This window comes from Salmo salar, chromosome 20 (assembly GCF_965601325.2).
Source record: "Salmo salar chromosome 20, fSalSal1, whole genome shotgun sequence".
NCBI classification, from domain to species: Eukaryota; Metazoa; Chordata; class Actinopteri; order Salmoniformes; family Salmonidae; genus Salmo; species Salmo salar.
Genome location: NC_138310.1, coordinates 28,424,157 through 28,449,489, shown reverse-complemented (window position 1 = coordinate 28,449,489; position 25,333 = coordinate 28,424,157). Strand labels below are relative to the sequence as shown.

At 39.8% G+C, this 25,333-nt stretch overlaps 1 protein-coding gene across 2 annotated transcripts in view; it reads left to right on the top strand.

Annotated features, from left to right (window-relative positions):
- The window catches only part of LOC106580311 (slingshot protein phosphatase 1a), a 66,922-nt gene that overhangs the window by 11,863 nt on the left and 29,726 nt on the right, over window positions 1–25,333 (top strand). The window lies entirely within an intron of this gene.

Genomic DNA, 25,333 nt, shown 5'->3' with positions numbered 1-25,333 from the left:
ACTAAAACAAAATAAACCTTTCTTAAATTTATGCAATCACGTGTCTCTATGCGTGGGAATACAAAATTAAAATCACTTGTAGCTGATTTACTGATGTTTTTACAGACTTATATACAACAATGATATTGTGGGGCCAAATAAAACCACCAGTAGGGGACAACCCTGTAGACCAGGTTCCCCAATCTTTAATATACAATTAGACAAAATGTTGTCTTCCCCCTTTTGGCTCGTTACTGTTGCGACAGGTGCTTAAGCAGTGATTGTCTGTTTTGGTCACTACAGTACCTATTATATTTGATCAGCAGAATCACTATAACCAGCTCTGTCATACATTTAACCTCAACCTGAGGCAACACAGAGACTGGCTTTGTCTCTGTCTGTTCACTGTGGTCATATGGATAAGAGAAGAGGGCTTTTTTTCAGGTATTAAAGACTAAATCATGTCAGAACTTGGTGTTGAAATGTGATGGATGTTGAGACGAGCACAGATAGAAGACATTAGCTTGTAAAGCCGAATCCTCTGGGCCGGTTAAGAGGGGAGAGCTCAACACGATGGGATGGTTTAATCAAATAGTATACACTAACTTTTTTTTATTATTAGTCTTTCTATTAAAAACATTGAAAGTAAGAGCTTGGGCCATTGAGATGATAAAGCATCACAAATATTACTGGTCGCTGTGTAAGTCATGTCAAGGGGTAGCATACCACACCTCACCATGAGCTAGCAACATCTCTGATAAATGCTACTTGTCGAACATCTCATTAATGCCCAAAATCATGGGCATTAATATGGAGTTGGTTCCCCTTTGCGGCTTTAACAGCCTCCACTCTTCTGGGAAGGCTTTCCACTAGATGTTGGAACATTGCTGTGGGGACTTGCTTCCATTCAGCCACGAGCATTAGTGAGGTCGGGCACTGATGTTGGGCGATTAGGTCTGGCTTGCAGTTGGCGTTCCAATTCATCCCTAAGGTGTTGAATGGGGTTGAGGTCAGGGCTCTGTGCAGGCCAGTCAAGTTCTTCCACACCGATCTCGACAAACCATTTCTGTATGAATCAAATTAAATTTTATTTGTCACATGCGCCGAATACAACAGGTGTAGACCTTCAAGTGAAATGCTTACTTACAAGCCCTTAACCAACAATGTAGTTAAGAAAATACTTGTATTATTCTTTGTTATTCTCTTACCTAAAAAAAACAAAGAGCAGCATTCAATAACAATAGCGGGGCTATATACAGGGGGTACCGGTACAGAGTCAATGTGCGGGGGCACCGGGGTTGCGTTAATTCAAGTAATATGCACATGTAGGTAGCGTTATTAAAGTGACTGCATAGATAACAGAGTAGTCTGGGTAGCCGTTTGATTAGCTGTTCGGGAGTCTTATGGCTTGGGGGTAGAAGCTGTTTAGAAGCCTTTTGGACCTAGACTTGGTGCTCCGGTACCGCTTGCCGTGCGGTAGCAGAGAGAACAGTCTATGACTAGGGTGGCTGGAGTCTTTGACCATTTTTAGAGCCTTCCTCTGACACCGCCTGGTATAGAGGTCCTGGATGGCAGGAAGCTTGGCCCAGGTGATGTACTGGGCCATACGCACTACCCTCTGTAGTGCCTTGCTGTCGGAGGCCGAGCAGTTTCCATACCAGGCCATGATGCAACCCGTCAGGATGCTCTTCATGTTGCAGCTGTAAAACCTTTTTAGGATCTGAGGACCTATGCCAAATATTTTTAGTCCCCTGAGGGGGAATAGGTTTTGTCGTTCCCTCATCACGACTGTCTTGGTGTGCTTGGATCATGTTAGTTTGGTGATGTGGACGCCAAGGAACTTGAATCTCTCAACCTGCTCTCGCTTTGTGCACGGGGGGGCATTGTCATGCTGAAACCGGGAAGGGCCTTCCCCTTTCCAAAGTTGGAAGCACGGAATCGTCTAGAATGTTATTGTATGCTGTAGCATTAAGATTTCCCTTCACTGGAACTAAGGGGCCTAGCCGAACCATGAAAAACAGCCCCAGGCGAGTACTTACAGTTGACTGGGGCACCTCTGGCAGGGCAGAAATTTGATGAACTGACTTGTTGGAAAGGTGGCATCCTATAACAGTGCCACATTGAAAATCACTGAGCTCTTCAGTAAGGCCCTTCTACTGCCAATGTTTGTCTATGGAGATTGCATGGCTGCGTGCTCGATTTTATTCACCTGTCAGCAACATGTGGCTGAAATAGCCGAATCCACTAATTTGAAAGGGTCTCCACATACTTTTGTGAATATATAGTTCAGGTGAGAGTTGATACCTAAACTGACTCAATGAATAAGAGCAGTTTGCTTTACCTTTTGATCGCCTTGCTCAGACAGATTAGTCGGGTATGTTTGTATTTCTGTCCCAGCTTTGTTCGCATCAGATCTAAGTCACAAAGGTAAAAAAGTCACACTTTAACTCGTTGGAGCTGTAGTGGTTCTCTACAGCAGTGGTCACCAACCTTTTCTGAGTCAAGATCAATTTCTAAGTCAAAATGCAGGTTGAGATCTACAGCTCAAAGTTTTTTTTTAACATGTCTTTAAACATAAGCCTATGCAACATTAATTACAAACAGTACTGTAGCAATGAGGTTTGTGCAGTAGGCTATAAGCCCAATACATTATCACTGCATATTGAATTGCCCTGCCAATGTTCTCCTCAGACCATTTTGAAATGGTTTCAAAATTGTAGCTATATGATCACACTGGTGATAGATAATTTGTTGTAGTACTAGTGAGGCACAGCTGAGTGTGCATAATAATATCATTTGTTTCCTACTGGACTGATGGCCTGCATGTGATGGTCAGTCTGAGGGGAGGGAGGGTGCAGAGGTGACCGTCTCTTCCAGCTGATGGCGAAACTTAAGTCGTACTGCGTTCTTTCTGTCAAATTTTTGCCTCATTCACCTATGACCAGAGAAAGTGAAATATTCCTCTTAAAGACACAAGCTGCTAATAATAACAACAATGCAAGCTTATTGAAACACTTCTATTCTATACTCATTCAGGGGAAAACGTGCATTTTATGGCGTATTAAAAATAAAAGTAGAACAGGGTGTTGACAGTGCTGAATAACAACGTAAACATGACCTTATAAAAACAGCAGCTCTTTGCTGTATACGTTGAGTGTCTAGTAATGGTTTTAAAAGTTTTGAAATCTTACATGAACAACTTTCCTGTGTTTTGAGGCTTGCGCAAGGAAACTTTGCAGACACGGGGATCTGAACTATCTAATTGGCCAGTGATGTGCACTTGATTTGCTCTCTGGGCCTGTCGGATAGGGAGGACTTCTACCTTCAGACACATGAAATGGTTGAAAATGGGAACACTTTGCGTTCCGCTACGGCTGCTGAATCAAGTACACCTACCCGCAACAGCGTGAAACTAATTTAAAAGAAATTGGAACGCAAGGCTTTATTTTTATTGGTGATAGACTAGGAATGCCTTGGAGATCGACCAGACGATCGCAATCGACTGGTTGGTGAACACTTCTCTACAGTGAGGGACTGTGGAAGTTAAAACATTGATTGGTTGATTTGATTTGGAGTTTTTTCCCTTTAGTCTTAATCAACTCACTGAAAGGATTTAGTGAGAGCCAACAAATGTGTGCCGCTGAATCAAGTTACTTTCCCTGCATGAAGCAATCAGTGTTTTTAGTTGAAATTGGGTATAGAGGGAGGGGCATGTGCACCACTGGCCTGTATTGCAGCTTTTATATGGATGTGTAACGTCAGTCACGAACAAAGGTGTTGACATTCAAAGACACGATTGTTTTCAAGCACATCATCCCACTTTCCTTAGTCTTTTTTTCTCCATTCATGTGCGTGTGGGTCAGACATTAGTTTATTTTTGTTCTCGCTGAAAACAGGATGCCTGAAAGCCAGTCATAACTTCCTGCTCTACTGTGCCCCAGGACAAAGGGGGAAGAGTGGAAGAGGCCAGCACGTCACCCTTCCTACATAGTGTGGGATGTGGCTCTCTGGCCCATGGGGTCAATAATCTTGGTAATTAATCACAGGGAGATTTACTGTGTTCTGCCTCCATGCCCTCATGCAGTGAAATCTGATACTGCTGTGAATGTTTTGGGCATTTCCACGGAAACAGCTTATGATTCCACAGTTTTTTCACTTTAAAATGTATGCCAAACAAAAATCATTGTATTGAAACTTTAACAAACAATACAACTCTATGCACAAGGACTACTTTTAACAATTTCCACAGAAAAATGTACAAAAACTAATTTAGTGGAACTGTGCAGATGCCGACTTTGGTAATGGAATTACGGTCAAATCTCGTCAGGTTTTTATGCAACTACATTTACAAAAAATAAATAAAAAATCTTCTCGTAATTTAGATTCAAAGATGTCTGTAGAAAGAATTTCAGTTTGAACCATGAGTTTGAGAAGAAGAAAAAAAAAATGTTTTATTGAACTACAGTACATATTGTAAATTTAAGTGGATTTAGACCTGGTAACAGAATTACGTCATGGGTGTCTGTTCTGTACTACACAAATGCATAATTATGGATATTGTACTATACTCTACTTGTCTTTACTGTATTGTACTTACTGTGCGGTACTGTGCTCTACTCACTGTACTATCCAAACTTGGGAAACATACGTACGTCTATGATTGGACCAAATATGAACCTGTCCGATCCATCTGTGGACGTTAACATCAAGGCCAGGGGGGACTGACCAAATTTCAACTACCTATCAACATCCGGTGTCAGTCGGTACTCATTAGGTGAGTATGTTGGTATCAGTAAATGGAAAGAGGGGGCTCATGGGTAGGTGTCTAAGAGCTGGGAGCGGTGAGAGTGAAAGGCATAGAGGGAGGGGTGGTCCAAACTGTTGTAACACTCTTGGTTTGACCACCGGACAACAAAGACAAAGAAAACAGTTAAACCTAACAGTATCCCAGTGGAACGGAGGACAGTAGAAGGTGACCCAGCTGTGGTTTTTGACGGTTATGATTTCCCGTTGTAGCCAATTCAGTTGCAGTAATTCTGTTTGAATTATTATTTTTATGTTTGTCGAAATCATTAAATTATGACTTGTGAAATCAATAAAATCCCTAGTTGGTGAACTTTTATTATTCTTCTCCATGAGGAAGAGAAATGTGAAAATATCTTAGTTATGTGGGTGTTTTGTAATGGACTTAAAAGGCACAAGGCAATATTTCTTAAACTTACAGAAGGTAAACAATATCTCAAACTAAATATAAGTGTTGATATTATACTGAACAAAACTATAAACGCAACATACAACAATTTCAAAGATTTTACTGAGTTTCAGTTCATAGCCAGGAAGCCACTGGGGAGACAGGCCCAGCCAATCAGAATTAGTTTTCCCCCACAAAAGGGCTTTATTAAAACTTCTTAGGGATCTGTGTCCCTTCCACTGGATGGTTGAGCTAACGTAGGCTAATGCGATTAGCATGATGTTGTAAGTAACAACATTTCCCAGGACATAGACATATCTGATGTTGGCAGAAAGCTTAAATTCTTGTTAATCTAACTGCACTGTCTAATTTACAGTAGCTATTACAGTGAAAGAATACCATGCTATTGTTTGAGGAGAGTGCACAATTTTGAACATGAAAAGTTATTCATAAACCAATTAGGCACATTTGGGCAGTCTTGGCACAACATTTTGAACAGAAATGCAATGGTTCATTGGATCAGTCTAAATGTTCCACAAACACTGTTGCCATCTAGTGGCCAAAATCTAAATTGCGCCTGGGCTGGAATAATACATTATGGCCTTTCTCTTACATTTCAAAGATAATGGTACAAAAAAATACAAAAGAACGGTTGTTTTTTTTCTTTATATTATCTTTTACCAGATCTACTGTGTTATATTTTCCTATAGTCCTTTAACATTTCCACAAACTTCAGTGTTGCCTTTGAAATGGTACCAAGAATATGCATATCCTTGCTTCAGGGCCTGAGCTACAGGCAGTTAGATTTGGAGGTGAAAATTGGGAAAAAATAGGGGTGTATCCTGAAGGGGTTTTGAAGACAGAAATTCTGCTCATTAACAGTGACGTAAACAAATTTGTGCACAACATTTTTGAGTTAAACATTTCTGGGACCTTTTTTTTCAGCTCATGAAAAATGGGGAACATGTCGCGTTTATTTTTGTTCAGTATTGTTGACGGGGGTCTTTACGTCAACATTGTTATTATTTTTCAATGTATTTCTGATAACTAACAATTTCAGACCTGGAAACATGAATAGATGGAACAATGTTGTGACCAGGGGTTGGAACCTAAATCATTACTTTCCAATTGTTTCATTCTGTTCTGTTCCGGCCTGAAAAACAAAGTTCAGATCTGATTTGAATCCAAAAAAAGAAATTATATATATTGTTCCTTTTTATTAACCTCTCATTTTTTATATTTAGCTTGACATTAAACTACTTCACCAATCAGGGCGGATAGAGAAGCTTGCTATGGAGCGGGCAACCTATAGTTACCCAGTGGTGGAAAAAGTACTCAATTGTCATACTTGACTAAATGTAAAGATCCCTTTTAATAGAAAATGACTCAAGTCCAGTAAAATACTACTTGATAAAAGTGGTTTTAAATATACTAAAGTATCAAAAGTAAATGGAATTGCTAAAATGTACTTAAGTATCAAAAGTAAAAGTATAAACTATTTCAAATTCCTTATTAAGCAAACCAAACGGCACATTATTTTTGTTTGTTTTTGTGACGGATAGCCAAGGCCCCCCCAACACTCAGACATAATTTACAAACAAAGCATGTGTGTTTACATTTACATTTTAGTCATTTAGCAGACGCTCTTATCCAGAGTGACTTACAGTAGTGAATGCATACATTTCATTTCTAAACATTATATATATTTTTTTCCTGTGCTGGCCCCCCGTGGGAATCGAACCCACAACCCTGGTGTTGCAAACACCATGCTCTACCAACTGAGCTACAGGTGAGTCCGCCAGATCAGAGGCAGTAGAGATGACCAGGGATGTTCTCTTGATAAGTGTGTGAATTGGACAATTTTCCTGTGTCGTGACTTCTATTATTTAATTTGATGACAGTTAGTTGATTAGATAAATAACAATGTTTAATTGTTACCCGATTTTTAAATTAAGCATGTAACAATGAACTCATTAGGATTTGGTGCACCATGAGAGCGTTTTTTTAAAGAGTTACCATCTCCTGAATTAAACTCTAACAGGTCTTTACCAATCACATCTAAAAACAGTCAACTTATTAATAGCTTTGTATCATATCATCATTCTGAACAGTCGTAACATCCTTGCATCTGCAAAAACCTGAGCCTTATGATTCAGTACTACACAAATTGGTTTAATTTATTTACTAGCTAACTAAATGGTAACACAGGATAAACATACACACTTAATACATTAGAAACAGGTCCCTAGCGGACTGACAACAATATGGCTGCTTGTTACAAAAGCCATGGAGAGGGTGAGGAAAGAGAGAGCGGGACAGAGACACTAAACGTTGGTACATTTTAGAAACTACTCTCACTTATACTTTTCACACGAACTGCCGCCCGCTTGGAGTAATTAATCATGAATGTATTTACGTGAAAATGCCTTGGTTTGTCGTGTATCTCTCCTAACCGGGTCACCTTGGAAAGCTCTGATTGTCCAAAAGGGTTTCCCACCCGTCTTCTACTGTTCTCCTCTGCCGTTGTCCGATATCCGGTGACTTGTCATGTAGTCCTGAACAGAACTACAGAGTTTATTCTCCTTCCATTCGTCCTGGAAGATGCTTCTTTGAAAATAGGCTAGCCAGCTGTGTCGATGGTTCCCAGTGGGGTGATGAAAGTAGCGTACTACGGTGGTTTGAGCAGAGTAATAGAATGGTCCCACTTCAATTCGCTTTTCTAGATACTTTACTAAGGATAGATAATCAGCTGTACCAGTGATTGTCTGGGAGGTGACTATCGTCTCTACCTCGTGTTGAGATTGAGTTCAAATCACTTTTCTTCTCTCTGGTCTAATATTTTAATTCTTAATCCATAATTTTATATAGTTTGTTTAAAATGGGCGGTTCTATCAGGCTGACACGCTCTTTGACCTCACTCAAGGGGGCGATGACTACTTACTGTGCACAATTATAGAAACAATTTCCTCTTATAGTTTCGAAAATAACATCCTTCTCTTAACACTTTAATAATTTTTCACATAGCATGCACAACACAGAGGATGGAAACTTCGTACATGTAGTATGTATACTTTCCAAGTTGCAGTATTTCCTTTATAACATTTTTAATGACATCACAAAATAACAACCAAACTGACATTAGTGTTCTTTTAGGTCGCCTCTGACTATTCCCCACGTTCTATGTTAAAATTGTTCCAGTATTCGCATTAGACCGTGTTTGAGTTTCGGAGGGAAAAGTCTTCTTAAAACAAAGGCACATTCCTGCGGTGAACATTGGAGAGGCAGATGCTGAATGTTTTCTCCTTGATTTACAACAGGGTGTGATGTGTTGACCCCTCTGCGGGTGTGAGGGGCTCGGGTTGATGTTATTTATTTCAAAGCTGATCTGACCTATTTGGATCCTCACAAGGCAGTCATGACACTTGTCAATATGTAACAAATACTTCTGGGTGTCAGGGAAAATGTATGGAGTAAAAAGTACATTATTTTCTTTAGGAATGTAGTGAAGTAAAAGCTGTCAAATATAAATACTAAAGTACAGACCCCAAAAAACGACTTAAGTAGCAGTGGTGGGAAAAGTACTCAATTGTTGTGAAGTCACCTAATAAAATACTACTTGAGTAAAAGTCAAAGTATTTGGTTTTAAATATACTTAAGTGTTAAAAGTAAATGGAATTTCTAAAATGTACTTAAGTATCAAAAGTAAAAGTATAAATCATTTCAAATGCTTTATTTTAAGCAAACCAGATGGCACAGTTTTCTTGTTTTTATTTTATTTACGGCTAGCCAAGGTCACACTCCAACACTCGGACATAATTTACAAACAAAGCATTTGTGTTTAGTGAGTCCGACCGATCAGAGGCAGTAGGGAGGAGCAGGGACGTTCTCTTGATAAGTGTGTGAATTGGACCATTTTCCTGTCAATGTAACAAGTACTTTTGGGTGAGGGAAAATGTATGGAGTAAAAAGTACATTATTTTCTACAGGAATGTACTGAAGTAAAAGTTGGCAAAAATATAAAGTTCAGATACCCTCAAAAAATGACTTAAGTAAAAATACTTTAAAGTACTACTTAAGTACTTTACACCACTTGTTTTAGCCTAGGCAGCCGATTTGTGCATGGGCGTTATCGGCTGCCTAGGCTATAGTTATTTGCATGCATGATGGACAGACAAGTGTAGGGCGTGAAATGCGACTGAATTTGCGGATGGGGAGACGGCTGGAGGAGGCTTGGCTTGATGCGCTGGGCATTGTTACGACATGCATTATCAGAGTAAAGCCCACAGTATTATAGCTACGGAGGAGCGGCTTCTATGGAGGAACTTCGAATGCGTTTGAACTTCCGAGAGTTGGCTTACCTTCCACCAGAGCTACTGTAGCTAGCAAGCTTGTGTGTGCAGAGCGGCCCCAGAATTAAAAACACGTCTTACCTTTTTCATTTAATAAATCCAATGTGAAGCATAAACTGTAGTGTCCATTACTAGCATTGAAAAAGATAATACATTTTTCTCTAATTACAAATCTCTCCCTAATTCCTAAATCACACTTGTAACATCAGTAGGATACAGTAGCCTAAGCTTCGGAGGGGGAGGTTGCCTACATGCCCGGAACGTCAATGTTATTAACTAGTTCCCATGTTTTTAAAATAACAGTTCTGTTCCGAAACAGTATATTACTTTCGTTCCTGTTCCCCAAAATGTTAATTTTTCTGTTACCTGAACCGTTTGCAACCACTGGTTGTGACCTTAACTAGATTTTGTACAGTGTGTAAACTACACAGATTTTTTTCTGAGAACGTACTTTCTTCTGGTAATGCAATTTTGGATTTTAGCACTCAGTGATGCACGTATTCAGGAATGATATCCATGAGATACTATTTAAGGCCTGTCTTGCTTCCAAGTCTCAGCGGTTCAGTATGGGACATTCTACACTACAACATTCTGCAATTTAACTGCCACAAACCCCTCCACTTATGTAATGCAATGTATTTACTTTTAGTAGACAGGTGGACACATTACATATTTTCTTTTAAGGTTCATTCCACCACTTGACTCATGAAAACATTGTACACTTCAAAAATATAAACACATGTTAAGTGTTGGTTTCATGAGCTGAAGTAAAAGATCCCAGAAATGTTCCATATGCACAAAATGCAAATTTCTCTCCAATTATGTGCACAAATTTGTTTACATCCCTGTTAGTGAGCATTTCTCCTTTGCCAATATAATCCATCCACCTGACAGGTGTGGCATATCAAGAAGCTGATTAAACAGCATGATCATTACAAAGGTGCACTTTGTGCTGGGGACAGTAAAAGGCCACTCTAAAATCTGCAGGTTTGTCACACAACAATGCCACAGATGTCTACAGTTTTGAAGCAGCATGCAATTGGCATGCTGACTGCAGGAATTTCCACCAGAGCTGTTGCCATAGAATTACATTTTCATCTCTCTACCATAAGCTGCCTTCAACGTCATTTTAGAGGATTTGGCAGTATGTCCAACCGGCCTCACAACCGCAGACCATGTGTATGGTGTCGTGTGGGCGAGGGGTTTGCTGATGTCCAAGTTGTGAACAGAGTACCCCATGGTGGCGGTGAGATTATGGGCAGGCATAAGCTACGGACAACGAACACGATTGCGTTTTATCAATGGCAATTTGAATGCACAGAGATACCGTGTAAACAAAATCCTGAAGCCCATTGTGTCATTCATCAGCCGCCATCACCTCATGTTTCAGCATTGTTACACGGCCCCATGTCGCAAGGATCTGTACACAATTCCTGGAAACTGAAAATGTCCCAGTTCTTCCATGGCATGCATACTCACCAGACATCACCCATTGAGCATGTTTGTGATGCTCTGGATCGACGTGTTCGACAGCGGGTTCCAGTTCCTGCCAATATCCAGAAACTTCGCACAGCCATGGAAGAGGAGTGGGACAACATTCCACAGGCCACAATCAACAGCCTGATCAACTCTATGCAAAGGAGATGTGTTTTGCTGCATGAGGCAAATGGTGGTCACACCAGATGGACACATTTTCTGATCTAGGCCCCTACGTTTTTTTAAGGTATCTGTGACCAACAGATGCATAACTGTATTCCTAGTCATGTGAAAACCATAGATCCCGGCCTAATACATTTATTTTCTTATATGAACTGTAACTCAGTAAAATCTTTGGAATTGTTGCATGTCGCATTTTATATATTTTTTCAGTATACATAAAACATATTGTCCTCTGTTCCTGGCATCTACTGTGTGTCTGTAGCATCCTAAAAGGGAAACAGAAAATTAAAGTGTCCATGTTGGGGAGTGTTTACCAAAAGTGGGTTATGGCCATTCCCTCTTGGGTGGGGATTAGAAACTGGGTTGATTCTGTCTATTTGATGGGACACAATTTTGTTAAGGGTTTAGGTGGGTCAAAATAGTATAGAATAGCAGGAAATTGGCTCAGCGATTCATGAAAATCCTTGTCCGACAGGGAAACGTTTTTATTTATTTTTGCATTATTTGAGCTAAATATTTAAGTCTAGGGGAATTTTATAAGGGAAAAAATTAGTTTGGGGTATTTTCTAAACACTTTCAATATTCATTTCCATGTCGGCTCTATGCCTGGAAATGCCCTTGTCCAGAGCAAAGGATCCCAATTTCAAACTCTCGAAAAAAGTGTTTTAAAATAAAAACTGGCAATAATTAATATTAACTGGAAAATGATCTTATATAGTTTCTTGCAATAGCCCTCTGTGACTTCAAAAAAGTTCTCTCAAAACTGTGTTTCCTAAAAGATGTGTCTGGAGATTTGGTCAATTTGTCTAAAATCTTAAATTAATCAGGAATGGGCAAGCAGTGTTGCGGATATTCTGGGGACCCCTTATTCATGTCTTCATTACATGGAGAGAGATGCCACACCTGTCAGGTGGATGGATTATCTTGGCAAAGGAGAAATGCTATAGGTTTTCAGCTCGTGAAACATGGGACCAACACTTTACATGTTGCGTTTTTATATTTTTGTTCAGTATAATTTAGAACAACTAAAGTGTAATGATGAGTTTGTTATGCATATTTATCAGCTTTGGCGTTTAATAATTTGACCGTGTAACTTGCAAGTTGATACCATTCTCTCTTACATTTTACTTTGTAAAAATAAGCTGTTACAGGACTGTTTTATTTACTGTAACTCTTTTACTAATTGAATGTATTTTAGTGTTGCAGTAGACCTTTTAGAATAATGCAAAAACATTTCCTTGACTATATCCAAGTTGATGAGCAGGAAACAAATGATGCCAGTCAGCCTGCACAGCCACCCCATCGAAAGTAATTTCACACATAATAAGAGTTAGCCTATTGTCAATTTAATCTTGTCTATCAGTTTTGAAATTGTACTTGAAGAGATGGGCATGTCTTGGTATTGACAGATGCAGGGAAAGGAGCATCACTTTTTGAAATCCTCTTTCAGGTTCATATGCAGGTAAAACATTTAGATTACTATATAGTATCAGAAATATGATATTCTGTAGTTTCTATGACGCTTTGTCAATTAACTTTCAAAATTCAAGAGGTGCAGCTGTATTTCCAATTGTAACTTTTTCCAAGAATGTCCGTGCTGTCTATGCATTCTGCACGTGTACACTCGCACGGCAGCATTGCTCTGGCTACTAAGCAAAAACTTGTAACATAATAAACTTAATTTTAATATGCTATTCTCTCGTCAATGGCTGAAGGGGCGATAGAAACTGATAATAGTGCATGTGATTTCAATGCACTGAATGGTGATGAGGGTGAAGAGTGTGATTTGAATTTAGAATAATAATAAATGTAGTGTAATGAAGAATTGTGGGTGGTCTAATTATTTTATTATGGAAGGCTGGAAATTGTATATAGTTTCCCCTCATAGTCGAATCCGACATTGAGTACAACCTACAATGTGTGTAGTTCACAATGGCAAGCCAAACCAAACAAATGGACGCACTGACAGCATTGCAAATGCTGCAGAATTTCGATGAGTTGGAGTCGGATGGAGGATCGGATATTGAGCTTTAAATCGACGTTGAGTCTTAATCTGATTTTTTTTTACAACTCTCTTTATTGGCATTTTCTTTCAGTTACAATAATGTTTGAAATACATTACATTGCACATGTTTTTATACATTCGATATACCATGGGAACATGCTTTTTAAATGAGGTAGGAATGTATTAGCTCATACGAAAATATAAAATGCTTAAGTAATATTTTCATGACAAAACATACATTAGGAACAAGGTGCACAAAGAAAATAAAAACATAACATGGCTAGTCTTCACAACGAATAGTAAAATTATGATAGTAAGACAGGCTAATATTAAACACTAACAAAGGTAGATCAATTAAATACAAAGCTTAGGTAGGCAGTTTACTGTAGAGGGAAATTGTAGTGTCTCTACATAGGTAAAGAAAGGTTGCCACATTCGGTAGAATTTGTCAGAAGAACCCGTAGGGTAAATTTTATCTTCTCCAATTTACTAAAGTGTAAGACATCTTTAATCCACACAAAATGAGGGAGGGGTGGGCGACTTCCACAGAAGTAAAATCAACCTTTTTGCCAACAAAGGCTATAAAGTCAGATGTGTATTTTGGTAATGTTATAGTATCAGGTATTACCCCAAATAATGATGTTATGGCAGTAGTAGCAAAAGGCACTTGTAATACTTGAGATATGGTATCAAAGATGACAGACCTATAGTTATGTAGAGAAGAGCAGGACCAAAAAAACATGTATTAATGAAGCAGGGGCTTGCCGACACCTGTTGGAAACAGGGTCGACATCAGGATAGATCTTAGAAAGCCTGCGTTCAGTCCAGTGAGTGCGGTGTAGGATTTTGCATTGGATCAAACCATGTTTGGCACCAATAGAAGAGTGGACACGGTACAGAATATCTTCCCATGTGTCATCAGTAAACTCATCACCTAGATCCTGTCCCATAAAGTTTTAATAGCTGCAAATGAAGGATTGTGAAGAGTACATTTGATCATAGCTATAAGAAATAATACCTTTTACTGTTGGGGACGGTGTGAAAAATGCATCAGTGGGAGGGCCCACAGGAAGCGTGGGGAATTGAGAGGTCATGTCACGGACAAGCTGCACATTTGTAGATATCTAAAGAAATGACTATTCGGAAGATGGATTTCAGCTGAGTTGTTGGAACGATGCAAACGTGCTGTCAATATACAAATCATTGAATGATTTGATGCCCAGGCTGAACCACATGGAGAAGGTCTATCTACTAGGGATGGATGGAAAATGTGATTTCTGAGCAGAGGGGCCTTTAATGAATAGGTTTGCAAACCAAAGTGACGTCTAAACTGGTTCCAGATCTTGAGTGATTTTAACTAAAATGTTTTTGGTATAACTTGAAGTAGCAGAATAGATAGGGGAATATACCAAAGCAGCCAGTGAGGATGTCGTACATGAGGAAGATTTTATTACATTTTACATTTACGTCATTTAGCAGACGCTCTTATCCAGAGCGAATTACAAATTGGTGCATTCACCTTATGATATCCAGTGGAACAATCACTTTACAATAGTACGTCTATATCTTTTGGGGGGGGGGGGGGGTTAGAAGGATTACTTTATCCTATCCCAGGTATTCCTTAAAGAGGTGGGGTTTCGGGTGTCTCCGTAAGGTGGCGATTGACTCCGCTGTCCTGGAGTCGTGAGGGAGCTTGTTCCACCATTGGGGTGCCAGAGCAGCGAACAGTTTTGACTGGGCTGAGCGGGAACTGTGCTTCCACAGAGGTAGGGAGGCGAGCAGGCCAGAGGTGGATGAACGCAGTGCCCTTCTTTGGGTGTAGGGACTGATCAGAGCCTGAAGGTACGGAGGTGCCGTTCCCCTCACAGCTCCGTAGGCAAGCACCATGGTCTTGTAGCAGATGCGAGCTTCAACTGGAAGCCAGTGGAGTGTGCGGAGGAGCGGGGTGATGTGAGAGAACTTGGGAAGGTTGAACACCAGACGGGCTGCGGCATTCTGGATGAGTTGTAGGGGTTTAATGGCACAGGCAGGGAGCCCCGCCAACAGCGAGTTGCAGTAATCCAGACAGGAGATGACAAGTGCCTGGATTAGGACCTGCGCCACTTCCTGTGTGAGGCAGGGTCGTACTCTGCGAATGTTATAGAGCATGAACCTACAGGATCGGGTCACTGCCTTGATGTTAGCGGAGAACAACAGGGTGTTGTCCAGGGTCACGCCAAGGCTCTTAGCACTCTGGGAGGAGGACACAATGGAGTTGTCAACCGTGATGGCGAGATCATGGAACGGGCAGTCCTTCCCCGGGAGGAAGAGCAGCTCCGTCTTGCCGAGGTTCAGCTTGAGGTGGTGATCCGTCATCCACACCGATATGCCTGCCAGACATGCAGAGATGCGATTCGCCACCTGGTTATCAGAAGGGGGGAAAGGAGAAGATGAATTGTGTGTCGTCTGCGTAGCAATGATAGGAGAGACCATGTGAGGACCATGCTGGAATGAGATGTGGGGTACCTGCATGAATCCAGTACTGGATTACATGGAAGTTGGCAGCCCAATAATATAACTGGAAATTAGGTAGGCCTATGCCCCCTAAGGGTTTAGGTCTTTGAGGGAACACCTTGAGGATCCTTGGATTTTTGTGTGAAATGATCCCATCGAGTTTGTAGAAAAAATATTTGGGAATTAAAGTAGGTATACATTGAAAAAGGTAGGAGAATTTAGGAAGGGTATTAATTTTAACCAAATTAATACGACCTGCTAATGATAGGGGGAGTAGTGACCATTGTTCAAAATCTTTCTCCACCCTTCAGTAAAAAAGGTTATCAAATTTGTCTGTGACATGTACATTTGTTGAGAACTAGTCTGAAAGGCAATGTGTGTAATGGATATTTACGAGCTTCCACATTTAGAGGGACAAGCTTGCTTTTATTCAGATTTAACCTCTTGCATCTAGACGTTCCGCTAGCGGAACCCCTAGCCAACAGCCAGTGGCATCGCATGGCGCGAAATACAAAACCAACTAAAATACCACAATTCAATTTTCTCAAACAATCAACTATTTTACACCATTTTAAAGATAAGACTCTCGTTAATCTAACCACATTGTCCGATTTCAAAAAGGCTTTACAGCGAAAGCAAGACATTAGATTGTCAGGAGAGTACTCATCCAAAAATAGTCACACAGCCATTTTCAAAGCAAGCATATATGTCACAAAAACCCAAACCACAGCTAAATGCAGCACTAACCTTTGATGATCTTCATCAGATGACACTCCTAGGACATTATGTTATACAATACATGCATGTTTTGTTCAATCAAGTTCATATTTATATCAAAAACCAGCTTTTTACATTAGCATGTGATGTTCAGAACTAGCATACCCATCGCAAACTTCCGGGGAATTTACCTAATTACTCATGATAAACGTTGACAAAATACATAATTATTTTAAGAATTATAGATACAGAACTCCTTTATGCAATCGCTATGTCAGATTTTAAAATAGTTTTTTGGTGAAAGCACATTTTGCAATATTCTGAGTACATAGCTCAGCCATCACGGCTAGCTAGTTTGACACCCACCAAGTTTGGGGCAACCTAAACTCAGAATTACTATTAGAAAAATTGGATTACCTTTGCTGTTCTTCGTCAGAATGCACTCCCAGGACATATACTTCAACAACAAATGTTGTTTTGGTTCCAAATAATCCATAGTTATATCCAAATACCTCCGTTTTGTTCGTGCGTTCAGGTCACTATCCGAAGGGTAACGCGCGAGCGCATTTCGTGACAAATTTCAAAATATTCCATTACCGTACTTCGAAGCATGTCAAACGCTGTTTAAAATCAATTTTTATGCTTTTTTTCTCGTAAAATAGCGATAATATTCCAACCAGACAACATTGTATTCATTCAAAGAGGAAAAGAAAAAAATGGAGAAGTCTCGTGAACGCGCATCTCCAGACTCACTGTCCCCAGGCAGGCCACTTAGAACTCTGCTGCTGTACTTTGCCCAGAGACAGGAGTCACGTCATTCCACTTTCTGAACGCTTTAGAGAGCCAATGGAAGCCTTAGAAAGTGTCACGTAACACCACAGATGCTGTAATTTCGCTAGAGATGCAACAGAAGGACTACAAATTGTCAGACAGGGCACTTCCTGTATGGAATCTTCTCAGGTTTTTGCCTGCCATATGAGTTCTGTTATACTCACAGACACCATTCAAACAGTTTTAGAAACTTCAGAGTGTAGAAAACACTCTAAAGTTTCTAAAACTGTTTGAATGGTGTCTGTGAGTATAACAGAACTCAAATGGCAGGCAAAAACCTGAGAAGATTCTGTACAGGAAGTACCCTGTCTGACCATTTCTTGGCCTTCTTTGTCATCTCTATCCAAAACAAAGGATCTCTGCTGTAACGTGACATTTTCTAAGGCTCCCATAGGCTCTCAGAAGGCGCCAGAACGTTGAATGATGACTTTGCAGTCTCTGGCTGAAAAACAGTAGCGCATTTGGTAAGTGGTCGATCTGAGAACAATGAGACGGGTGCGCGCGTGCACGAGACGACTCCATTTTCAACTTTGAGTCTTTGAACGAAAACAGGGTTTCCCGGTCGGAATATTATCGCTTTTTTTACGAGAAAAATCGCATAAAAATTGATTTTAAACAGCGCTTGACATGCTTCGAAGTACGGTAATGGAATATTTGGAATTTTTTTGTCACGATACGCGTCCGCGCGTTACCCTTCGGATAGTGTCTTGAACGCATGAACAAAACACCGCTATTTGGATATAACTATGGATTATTTGGAACCAAACCAACATTTGCTATTGAAGTAGAAGTCCTGGGAGTGCATTCTGACGAAGAACAGCAAAGGTAATCCAATTTTTCTTATAGTAAATCTGAGTTTGGTGAGTACCAAACTTGGTGGGTGTCAAATTAGCTAGCCCGTGATGGCGAGCTATCTACTCAGAATATTGCAAAATCGGACACCGCGATTGCATAAAGGAGTTCTGTATCTATAATTCTTAAAATAATTGTTAGGTATTTTGTGAACGTTAATCGTGAGTAATTTAGTAAATTCACCGGAAGTGTTCGGTGGGAATGCTAGTTCTGAACGTCACATGCTAATGTAAAAAGCTGGTTTTTGATATAAATATGTACTTGATTGAACAAAACATGCATGTATTGTATAACATAATGTCCTAGGAGTGTCATCTGATGAAGATCATCAAAGGTTAGTGCTGCATTTAGCTGTGGTTTTGGTTTTTGTGACATATTCTACCTTGAAAAATGGGTGTCTGATTATTTCTGGCTGGGTACTCTGCTGACATAATCTAATGTTTTGCTTTCGTTGTAACGCCTTTTTGAAATCGCACAGTGTGGTTAGATAAAGGAGAGTCTTGTTTTTAAAATGGTGTAAAATAGTCATATGTTTGAAAAATTGAAGTTTTCGGATTTTCGAGGAGTTTGTATTTCGCGCCACGCCCAATCATTGGATATTGGAGTGGTGTTCCGCTAGCGGAACGTCTAGATGTAAGAGGTTAGCACAATGAGTAAGGATATATCGGTGTTTGAAATATGGAGAAGCCGGTTCAGTATAAAGTGAGACCCTCTGTTCGATGTCACCTCTTAAAACCTGTTGGGGATCTTATCCCGATATCGGGATTCATTGTCAAGAGACCACGGCGGGAAATTCAAAAACTGCAAGAATCTAATAATTTCAATTTCTCAAACAATCAACTATTTCTCACAATTTGAAAGATAAACATCTCCTAAATCCAACCACATTGTCCGATTTCAAAGAGGCTTTACGGCGAAAGCATAAAGTTAGGTTATGTTAGGAGAGTACATTGAAAATAGCTGTGTGTAATGTTTTGTCAATTCAAAGACAGGCGTCACCATAAGCGGATAACCAGCTAGAATTATGCACCAACCTTTGACAATCTTCCTCAGATGACACTCCTAAGACATTATGTTACACAATACATGCATTTTTTGTTCCATCAAGTTGATATTTATATCCAAAAACAGCATTTTACCGAAGCGGTGAAAATCAGATTTTTTTTTCTCTCAAATGCTTCCGGTGAACAACGTTACAAATCACAAAATTACTATTCGATAACATTGGTAAATTATATTATTGTCATTCAAATATTCATAGTTTAACATTTCGTAAATGCTACTGCAATGCCAGATTTCAAAATAACTTTACTGGGAAATCACAATTTGCAATAAACCGGGTGCTGTGCTAAGAACAATAGGCTAGGCTATACAGGTTAGCACCATCTGTAACCATGTAATATCAAAATTACTATTGTCAATATTCCCTTACCTTTGATTATCTTCATCCATTGGCACTTCTAGAAATCCCAGGTCCACTACAAATGTGGTTTCTTTTGACAAAGTTCATAATTGATGTCCAAATAACTCCAAGTTGTTCCATGTTGTTAGCGCTTCGGTAGGCTACTAAAAAGTAGCGCGGGGGGGGGGGGGGGGAGTCACGGCGAAAAGTAAAAAAAAATAATCTATTTACATTGTTCAAACATGTCAAACGTTGTTTAGCATCAATCTTTAGAGCCATTTTTAACGTGAAACATCAGTAATGTTTCAACCCGACCTCTCCTGTGTCTTGAAAAACGTCTTTGAAAAATGTATCGCATCACATGATTGCGCAGGTGCAGCCAATAATGAAGTGACGACATCCCAGGGAGGTCAACTTCTCTTCATTGCCATCCGGTCTCTGTTCATCATAGACGCTTCAAACAACTTTATAAAGATCGTTGACATCTAGTGGAAGCCGTAGGAGTTGCGAAATGAATCCTTTCTCACTATGGTATCTATAAAACAATGACACTAAATAGTACAGTCACAAAATTCAAATTTTTTTTAATCTATTTTTCACAGGTTTTTGCCTGCAATATGAGTTTTGTTATACTTACAGACACCATTCAAACTGTTTTAGAAAATTCAGAGTGTTTTCTATCCGAATGTGTTAATAATATGCATATCCTAGCTTCTGAGTTGGTGTAGGAGGCAGTTAAAAATGGGCACATATTTTTTTCAAAATTTCTCAATACTGCCCCCGAGCCTCAACATAAACACTCCCGTTTTATGCGAGTTGGATCTAAATGCAATTGCAAGGGCTCAATGACAAAAAGCAAGGGAGACATTGGACACCCCTGTCTAGTGCCTCTGAAGAGAGGGAAATAGGCTTAGTGGATGTTATTCGTTCTGACAGATGCAAGTGGAGAAGTGTATCGTAACTTGATCCAAGCAATTAATTTTTCTAAGGTATGAAAAAGGTAGCCCCACACCACTCTATCAAAAGCCTTCTCAGCATCTAGTGAGATTAGAATCTCAGGGAGCTTTGAGATAGAGGGGATTATTCAAAACATTAAAGAGTCGTCTGATATTTGAAAATGAATGTCTTTTTTAAAATTAAACCTGTCTGGTCAGAGGAAGTAACAGATGGTAAGACTGACTCGACTCATAGCTAATAGTTTAGCCAAGAGCTTAACATCCACATTGAGCAGTGAGATTGGGTGATGGGACCCGCAGGAGAGGGTCTTTTTATTATTTTTCAATATCAATGAAATGGAGCCCTGTGTTAAACTGGTTATTTATTAGGTGTTTTGAATTTGACATTTGTTGAGCAGAGGAAGACTGGCGAAGTTGATGAGAAAGTAATTTACTTACCTTGTCCCAATACTCATAGTGAGTATGTCGTGGCTTAAGCAGCAGTTCCTCAATTTCGCTTGTTGACAAGGTATTGAATTCAGTTTGTAAAGAGAGTCGATCCCTGTACACATTTGGGGAAGGTGAGGTAGCGTAGGTATTGTCTAACTGTAAAATGCATTGTCAGTTCAGAGTCTCTTTTTCCTATTTTTTCTTTCAAAACTAGTGTATGAAATTATTTGACCTCTAATGTAGGCCTTAAAAGTCTCCCACAGAACAGATGCTGAAACGTCGGGGGTGCCGTTAGTAACTATAAAAACATCAATCTGAGCAGTCAAAGTTAAAACTTTCATCAGACAGCAAGCGCGTATTAAAACTCCAAGGTACGCGAGGCTCAGTCCCACCACCAACTGAAAGCGCTAAAGTTAGAGGGGCGTGATCAGATATGACAATGGAATTGTATGAGCGTACAGAGTAAAGAAGTCTGTTGTCCAAGAAGAAGTAGTCAATGCCGGTATAAGTGATGGACATGGGAGAGAAATGAATATTCCCTACAAGTTGGATTGAAAAAACGCCAGGGGTCTGTAACGGCAAACTCCAAGAAAAGGTTAGATAACCTTTGCAGACTTAGGTGTGCTAATTTGTTGTAGGAACGATCCAAAGTAGGATTAAGCCAGCAATTAAAATCGCCTCCCAAGATGAATAAATGTGAGGTCATATCTGGAAGTGAAGATAAAAAGGCACGAAAAAATGTTTTGTTATCCCAGTTTGGCGCATAGACATTGGCAAGGATCAGTGGAGTATTATAGATTCTGCCAGTGACAATAATATATCTGCCGTTGGCATCTGAAATAACATTGGAAGTAACAAAGGGCACAGATTTGTGTATCAGAATTGCAGCTTCCCTTGATTTATTTTGAAAAGTGGAGTGATAAAGTTGGCCTACTCAGCCTTTTCGCAATCTGAAGTGATCTGAAACTCTCAGATGGGTCTCTTGTTAAAAAAAGCTCTCTGTGTTCCTAGATGTTGAAAATGTACTCTACTACATTTGACTGGCTGGTTCAAACCTTTCCAGTCCCAGCTATACAACATAAGTATACTCCCAGTTGACTGCCCTATTAAATTATGTTGTTGATTCATCATTTGGAAAAAGAGGAAATGTGTAGCCTTTTAACTTTAAGTGGAAGACTGAACCTGACATACAAGAAAACGTTTTACAAAAAAAAGGTTGAACTTCCTCCTACCCGCTGAGGCGTCTTCCCAAACAGGACGCACACAACCCCTGCTAGTATACAAGCTCCTAAATACTCTCCAGGAAACAGTGTTCCAGCAGCTAGGCTAAACTCTTACCAAGTGGAGCGCTGTGACAATTTATATTATATAAAGGTGTCATGACTGTCCTGATCAGGTCAGGTTACAGGGGACCACAACCCTACAGATTATCTCTCACCTCCAACAGAGGAGGAGAGATCTAGGGGTATGAAGATGTGGGGTTTTTATGACCCCTCACACCCATGGTAAATCTTAGGCCACAGACAAAATTCCTTTGTCCTCTCACTATGGAGAACCAGCCTCAGAACATTAAACATGCAATAAAGGGACTTTGGAACAATGGTTTCCATCAGCCACAATGGTGGTCATGACGATAGATGGAATATGAAAATTTGACACTTTTGTTTAGTTATTAAAGGTTAATAGATGACGTTATTACGAAAACATTAACTTTAACCTGTTAGGGCTAGGGGGCCGTATTGACACGGCCGGATAAAAAACGTACCCGATTTAATCTGGTTACTACTCCTGCCCAGTAACTAGAATATGCATATAATTATTGGCTTTGGATAGAAAACACCCTAAAGTTTCTAAAACTGTTTGAATGGTGTCTGTGAGTATAACAGAACTCATATGGCAGGCAAAAACCTGAGAAGATTTCATGCAGGAAGTGGCCTGTCTGACAAGGTGTCGTTCTTCTTGTCTCTGTTTATTGAAGAGTGAGGATCTTAGCTGTCCCGTGACACTTCCTACGGCTGCCATAGGCTCTCAGAAGGCGGCAAAATGCTGAATCGTGGCTTTGCAGGCTCTGGCTGAAACAAAGTAGCGCGTTTGGGTAGTGGCTGGTTACAGTACTGTGAGACTCAGGCTCGTGCCCGCGTCGACCAAAAGCTTTGTTTTCTTTCCTCTGTTTACCAAAAGCTTTGTTTTCTTTCCTCTGTTTAGCTAAATGGACATTCCCGGTCGGAATATTATCGCTTTTTTACGAGAAAAATGGCATAAAATGGATTTTAAACAGCGGTTGACATGCTTCGAAGTACGGTAATGGAATATTTAGATTTTTTTTGTCACGAATTGCGCGCGACCCTGATTTACCATTTCGGATAGTGTCTGGGACGCACGAACAAAACGCCGCTATTCGGATATAACGATGGATTATTTTGGACCAAACCAACATTTGTTATTGAAGTAGCAGTCCTGGGAGTGCATTCTGACGAAGACAACAAAAGGTAATCAAACTTTTGTAATAGTAAATCTGATATTGGTGAGTGCTAAACTTGCCGGGTGTCTAAATAGCTAGCCCGTGATGGCTGGGCTATGTACTTAGAATATTGCAAAATGTGCTTTCACCAAAAAGCTATTTTAAAATCGGACACATCGAGTGCATAGAGGAGTTCTGTATCTATAATTGTTATGCTTTTTGTGAACGTTTATCGTGAGTAATTTAGTGAATTCGCCGGAAGTTTGCGGGGGGTATGCTAGTTCTGAACGTCACATGCTAATGTAAAAAGCTGGTTTTTGATATAAATATGAACTTGATTGAACAAAACATGCATGTATTGTATAACATAATGTCCTAGGGTTGTCATCTGATGAAGATCATCAAAGGTTAGTGCTGCATTTAGCTGTCTTCTGGGTTTTTGTGACATTATATGCTAGCTTGAAAAATGGGTGTCTGATTATTTCTGGCTTGGTACTCTGCTGACATAATCTAATGTTTTGCTTTCGTTGTAAAGCCTTTTTGAAATCGGACAGTGTGGTTAGATTAACGAGAGTCTTGTCTTTAAATAGCTGTAAAATAGTCATATGTTTGAGAAATTGAAGTAATAGGATTTTTAAGGTATTTGAAAATCGCGCCACTGGATTAGACAATTATTTTAAGAATTATAGATACAGAACTCCTCTATGCACTCGCTATGTCCGATTTTAAAATAGCTTTTCGGTGAAAGCACATTTTGCAATATTCTAAGTAGATAGCCCGGCATCACAGGGCTAGCTATTTAGACACCCACCAAGTTTGGCACTCACCAAAGTCAGATTTACTATAAGAAATTTTTTATTACCTTTGCTGTTCTTCGTCAGAATGCACTCCCAGGACTTCTACTTCAATAACAAATGTTGGTTTGGTTCAAAATAATCCATAGTTATGTTGAAATATCCTCTGTTTTGTTCGTGCGTTCAAGACACTATCCGAAGTGTAAAGAAGGGTGACGCGCCCGACGCGTTTCGTGACAAAAAAAATCTAAATATTCCATTACCGTACTTCGAAGCATGTCAACCGCTGTTTAAAATCAATTTTTATGCCATTTTTCTCGTAAAAAAGCGATAATATTCCGACCGGGAATCTGTTTTAGTACAAAGAGAGAGAAAATAAAAACATGGGGTGGCCTCGTGCACGCGCCTCAGTCTCATTGTCCTCTGATAGACCACTTACCAAAGGCGCTAATGTTTTTCAGCCAGGGGCTGCCTCGACATCATTCAGCTTTTTCCCGGGTTCTGAGAGCCTATGGGAGCCGTAGGAAGTGTCACGTTACAGCAAAGATCCTAAGTTTTCAATAAAAAGAGTCAAGAAGCCCAAGGAATGGTCAGAGAGGGCACTTCCTGTACAGAATCCTCTCAGGTTTTTGCCTGCCATATGAGTTCTGTTATACTCACAGACACCATTCAAACAGTTTTAGAAACTTTAGGGTGTTTTCTATCCAAAGCCAATAATTATATGCATATTCTAGTTTCTGGGCAGTAGTAATAACCAGATTAAATCGGGTACGTTTTTTATCCGGCCGTGTAAATACTGCCCCCTAGCCCTAACAGGTTAATTAAGGACATTTCTGATCGGAGAGTTCTGGAGAGGTTGTCAAGTTTGTCATATACAGTGGGGCAAAAAAGTATTTGGTCAGCCACCAATTGTGCAAGTTCTCCCACTTAAAAAGATGAGGCCTGTAATTTTCATCATAGGTACACTTCAACTATGACAGACAAAATTAGAAAAAAAAATCCAGAAAATCACATTGTAGGATTCTTAATGAATTTATTTGCAAATTATGGTGGAAAATAAGTATTTGGTCAATAACAAAAGTTTATCTCAATACTTTGTTATATACCCTTTGTTGGCAATGACACAGGTCAAACGTTTTCTCTAAGTCTTCACAAGGTTTTCACACACTGTTGCTGGTATTTTGGCCCATTCCTCCATGCAGATCTCCTCTAGAG